Raw genomic sequence first — 6,000 nt, forward strand, 5'->3', positions numbered from 1 at the left:
CAAGTGCCAAGCTCTCTTCCATTATACAGAGAAGGAGACTGAAGCACAGAGAGTTTAAGAAACTTGTCCAATGTCATCAAATAATCATAAACCAAAATCTGAATTCAGGTCTCCCTGACTTTAGAGTCCACCTCTTAACGACAACTGTCTTCTCAGTAGCATAATAATAAGTACCATTATAGGAATCTAGAGGCAGAGTAGAAGTTTGTGTGCCTGGCTTTTTCTTTACACTTTACCCTCCACAGGCTCAGAGGCAAAAATAACTGCTGATGTTTGCCCACTGCGGACAAAGCAAGCAGGCTAAATAACACACAGTTTCTAGGAGATGCTAGAGAGTTGCTGTGTGATTTATACATCTCCATCAAAGGTGCCAAGCTCTCCATCAATAGCGATATTCAAATTACAATGGTATTTTGCTCCTAAAAGTGAGTCTAATTTACTCATTTTCATTATTTACAGGCAGTTAATTAAAAACCCAGCAGATATTTATTTTGCTCCTTTCACATTGCCAGTGATTTCTTGCTGCCGCACTTTCACAGCATTACAGTTTTATGACTCAACACAGCCTGTAGTGGGTTTCTTATGGTTGTATCTCCATTACTTTAATTTCAGGCAAGACATTAAACCACTGCAAGATTTCAACTACTGCTGGTGAAGTGTGAGAAGCAATCGTGGTGCTCGTTGTTATGAAAGAGTAGACACCACCAAATTATACAGCAGGGAATAGAACCCAGTCCCTTCAATAGGGAGAATGAGTGGTTGGCTCTTGGACTGGTGAATGAATGATCCCAAGTGTTATACTGGCCAGAAACAAAAAATGTGAATCCTAGACCCATTCAACCATTCTGTTATCTCCCAGTTATGGAGAAGGAATTGCTATACCAAAACGTAGCTATGACATTTCTAAAAAAGCAAAGCTTTTATTTTTAAATCATGTAAATTTTGAAATTCACTCCATAAAGTTCTAAATATCTTTTAATTTGAAACAAATTCTATTTTACCCTTGTATCTTTGAGTATAATTAGAATTCTAAGTAAATGTGTGATGTTTTTCTGTAACCCCATACCTGCTTGACAAGGGTCACTTCAGGCAGAGAGAAGTCCTGCTTTGAAATTGCTGGTTTAAGGTTAGAACATCAGGGACCCAATTGGCAATGAATGAGCCAAATTTTTAATCTGGAAATTAAGGAGGAACAACAAACACTATTAACAAGCAGGCTTTTGCAATTTATCTGCAAATAGGAACCTGTGGAAGCAGAAAGGCTCACAGGTTGCCCAGTGGAGAGGTTAGTAAACAGCTGTTATAGCCACCAGTGGCCTTTGTTGCCAAGAAAATGAGCCATCCTACATGCTCTTCATCAACTAACAGAGACTTCTCTCTTATAGCTACCAGGAGAACTCCTACAGAAGCTTCAAAATCCAGCATAAGCACAGTCTCTTCTAAGAAGCCTGCTCTGGCTTCTCAAGCCGAGGTCTCAGTGGAGATCTCCTTGATGCTCCACTGTGCCTCCTGCTCCCCTCCTACCCATGCTTTTCTTCCTGCATTTTCAATTCTGTTCATCCATCTTTTTTCTCCTTAGAGCTCCACGAGGCAAGAATCTGTACTTCCTCATCTCATCTCCCTGACTTTACAGTCCACACCTATGTTAACTAATGCCTTAAGCTAGGCAGTAAAGTTGGTTGGGTGTAGAAAAGACTAAATTTTAGTAAGTTCACGAGAAGCACTGTTGTAAGGTACATGGACGTGCTTTGGTCAAGGTTAGGCCAAGGCAGACATCCAGGTCTGCATGACTCAGCAAGTTTAGGGCGCAGGCACATACTCCACATGTTATATAACCTGCTTGTGTAAGTTCATACTTGGCTTGGAGCTACTATTGTCTGTAAAAGGTATAGCTGCCCTGCTGACACTGTGCACAAGCCTTGGCTCTTGGGCATGGCTCAACATGGCTCTTGTGCAGGTGCTGGTGCCCAGAGAAAGGGAGAGAGAGAGAGAGAACCAGAGCTGTTTCTCTTGTAGATGGACAGAGGGGAGCAAGATCATGGCTGGGCACAGCACGACACAGCATGGCACGGTTTGTTCTCATGCTCAGAGAGAGAAAGAGTTAAGCTGCTGACCCTGAAGACAGGAGAGAGCTGGCTGCACAGCTGTGTGTGGGAGCAACCAGCTCAAGCAGCTGAGACAGGGTAGACAGTGTGAGAAAGCTGCTGATGAGATAGTGTGAGAGAACTGTTAATCAGAGAGCTGCCGAATACAACTACATTTCATTTGCTTACCGCCCCCCAAGTGTTCTTTCAGCCATCGCCTATCCATCCACTCCCATTGGACCTCAGCATGGACTGGACCCTAACACTGAACCCTGGCATTTGGGTCTAACAATGTTATACTGGTTAAGACCAGAGTCTTTGGAATTTTAATTGGAATAACTTGGTTTCAAGTACCAGCGGCAGCATTTCTATGTTTGTAACCTTGGTCAAAGTACATTAACTTCTCCTGTCTCAATCTTCTCAGGCACAGGATGGGAATAATAACAGATTATACCATACTGGACTATTGTGAAGTTTAAAGTCAAGAAGGCAAAATACCTAAAGCACTTTGCATAATGCTGGCATGAAGAAAGTACATAGTAAAGGTTGGCGATTGCCAATATGAATGGTGGCACCTTTATGCTGAAGCTGAAACTCATGTTCTTACGGTTTTGACTTCATAGGAGGGAATGATCCTCAGAGCAGATCACTATCCAGTGTCAGATCCAAATAGGGCCATTTCTGAACTCTAGCCTCTGTGCTTCTCTTTGCCAATTGTCAAGTTTCAGCTCCTTTAACCAGCCTCATTTCAAGGTCTGTCTGGTCATTGCCCCAGACTCCAGCTTGCTTCTCAGGCCTTGTGCAGTGAGTAATTAGAATTCTAAGTAAATATGTGATGTTTTTCTGTAACCCCATACCTGCTTGACAAGGGCCTCTTCGGGCAGAGAGAAGCCCTGCTCTGAAATTGCTGGTTTAAAGTTAGAACATCAGGGACCCAACTGGCAATGAATGAGCCAAATTTCTAATCTCATGAGCCATCACGAGAGAGCCATCTCATGGATCCCATACTATGAACCAAGATGCTTATCAGGTATGAGACCTTATCTAAGCCAAGGGGTTTCCCCTGGCTTACTTCTGCCTTCGTAACACAGCTGAATACACTGCTTAGTCCTCCCCAAATTCACTTCCAGTCACTGAGCACACTGCCTACATGATTTCTCACCCTACCACCAACCCTGCTGCTCAGGGTTTTCAAATAATTTGACAGATGAGTCAAAAGAGGCACAGAGCAACTGGATGACTTGTTCAAGGTCACACTAGGATCTGCCCACTTCTTTTCTGGCTCTGGTGCCCACACTCTAAACCAAGCTGCCCGTGAAATTGATGAACAACGGCAGGTGCACAAGACCTCATATTTCCACTCCTTGACAAGTCTCACCCATAACCCCAAAATTGTAGTAAAGTTCCCAAATGTTCATGTAGGGAACCCCAAAGGGGAACAGGAATATTTTAAATGTTTAATTCAAGTTAAAGAAAGTGTCAGGAGAATCCATATTTTGAGCTGAAGAAGAAAGATGAGTGACAGCCCAATCAATACTACAGGAGTATATGGACTCTTTTACTGTTCTGTCAATTCTTGGAGCTAATAAGTCAGCATCTCAGGGCACAGTTTCATACTTTAAAACAAAAGTTCAGAGGCCTGCTTCCTGTCAGGTGTGACTCCAGCATTCATTCTCATCCAAGTGAGTGGAAAATGAAAGGACTTCCTTAAACATGCACCAGGCGACCCCTGGGCACCTCTCATCAAGACTGGGACTGCTCAGCTGATAACAAGCACCTTTGATACGACTGGCTAATTCTTCATTGCATTGTCATCAATACTGCTGACAACCCCCCATAGAAGGCATGCTGATTAAAATGTTAAATCAAAGTCAGAAGAGAAGTTTGAAAATCAATTTTAGGTTCCCACAGAAAAGACCAGGGAGGATCATTAGGACTCGTAACTCCCAGCTTCATTTTCATTTTCTAATTCTGGAGCAAAATAAAACAACGATTTGCTAGGAAATCAGCTAGAGCAGAAATGAAATGGTGGAGTGGAACGTGCTCCCTGGGCTGTGAGCCATGATGACCAAGGCATTCCCAGTTCAGGGTCATGCACTCAAGTGAGCCAGTCTATCAGCAAACTGCCTCGCATCAACTTTCATTTTCTTTTCATGTACCTTTTATTTTTTTTTCTGTTGGCAACAAAAAGCCAATGTAAATGTGAAAGGTTGGCTGCTTCCAAGTTTACAGTAAATAACTTGAAACAGCTGTAGATTACCTAGGCCCTGGGTGTCAGGAGCTAATGCGTTCTAAATGTAACCCATTTCCAGCAGAGCCAAACTCTGCTTTGACATTTTCCTTCACAGTACGTGAATGTTGATATTATAGGTGCTTTGCTTTGTCCCTAATTTGCCTATTGTGATTTCCACAGACCAGCAATACTAATAGGATGCTTCATTTCCCCACCAGGCCAATGCAAGATAAATTATAGCCACATGATCCATCTCACTGTATAGTAAATACCCTTATGCTACCTCTTACTTTCCATGCAAAATATATGTGGACGCAGTTCACTTTTCAAGTTGCCTAGAATTGGGAAGAGAGATTTCCTCCTCTCTATATATAGTAGATATTTATAGAAGGCCCAGGATAATTCCCTGCCCCCAGCAGCAAAGGTTACATGTTTATACTATTCCCAGTGAGATCTGAAATCCTGCATACTTCAGAAAAATAAAATTGACAGAAGTCATTTTTGTAGCTGCTCAGAACTACCTATGCTTTTATTGATTGGGGAGTCTGCATGGCATGTTTTTGCACAAATTTATCAGCTGTTTGGCCAAATAGTATTTGGTCCAGAACTTCCATGATAAGCTTAGAATTCAATCACTTAAATCTTTTGTCACTTGCCCTTCTCTCAGCCAATCAAACTCAAGCATGGAATATTAGAAATAATTAATGGGCATCTGTTATATAACAGGCAGTTCAAAGAAGGTAAAGAAATATGACCACATCTCTGTCCTTCAAGGTGACATCCCCTTATGAAGAGAAGCTGGGTTGACATAGCCTCCCTGAGCTGAAGAATCTATTTTCTGGTCAACTGAGTGTCATACAGTAGAAAATATCCAAACCTTTTAGTTAGATTTTCTTCATTTCTCCTCCTTAGGAGGAGTCATTTTACTATCCTCATAGAGCGTGTGTGAAATATGCTTGAATGCTTAGAGTTTATGCAAAAATAGCATCTTCTGGTGTTTCCTCTTTGTTTGACTTTACTTCTTTGTGGGCAGGAGGTTTTGAGCAGGGTTATTGCTATGGTCTGAATGTTTGTGACCACCCCCACTCCCACCAAAGTCATATGTTTAAACCTAATCCCCATTTAATGGTATTAAGAGGTAAGGCCTTTGGGAGGTGACTGGGACATAGGGCAGAGTTCTGAAGAATGGGATCAGTGCCCTTGTAAATGAGGTCTAAGGGAGCTTGTTTCCCCCTTCTGCCATGTGAGGACACAGTGAGAAGTCAGCAGTCTGTAAACCAGGAGAGGGCCCTCAGCAGCGCCTGACCATGCCAGTCTGGCAGGCTGCTGGTTTCTCAGCCTCCAGAGCTGTGGGAAAAGATTTTCTGTTTTCTATAAGCTACCCAGTGTATGGTGTTTTGTTACAGCAGCTCCAATGAACTAAGACAATTATCCTGTTAACCTGGACCCTGAAAGGAATGAGGTGGAACACAGCCCACAGACCCAAACAAAGATGGCAGTGGCTGTAGGAGTGATTATCAAATTCCATGAAATTGAACTGACTTCCCTGACAGATTTGCTTAAATATAAATTAACCAAAAGTACAGACTATAAACCATTCATTTTCCCTGGATGATCAGCCTTCTTCAGCATAATGGCCCACACATCGTTGGGGAATAGTGACTGTTTTCATTCATTGGATAT

At 42.4% G+C, this 6,000-nt stretch overlaps 1 protein-coding gene across 1 annotated transcript in view; it reads right to left on the reverse strand.

The window, feature by feature from the left end:
- CLSTN2 (calsyntenin 2) overlaps positions 1-4,272 on the reverse strand; it is a 172,157-nt gene extending 167,885 nt beyond the window's left edge. Inside the window, exon 1 of the mRNA XM_031663722.1 lies at positions 1,067-4,272. The gene's annotated coding sequence lies outside the window, so the exon portion shown is untranslated. The remainder of the gene's footprint in view (positions 1-1,066) is intronic.
- Positions 4,273-6,000: the final 1,728 nt, after the last annotated feature.

This window comes from Papio anubis, chromosome 2 (genome assembly GCF_008728515.1).
Source record: "Papio anubis isolate 15944 chromosome 2, Panubis1.0, whole genome shotgun sequence".
Taxonomy (NCBI): Eukaryota; Metazoa; Chordata; class Mammalia; order Primates; family Cercopithecidae; genus Papio; species Papio anubis.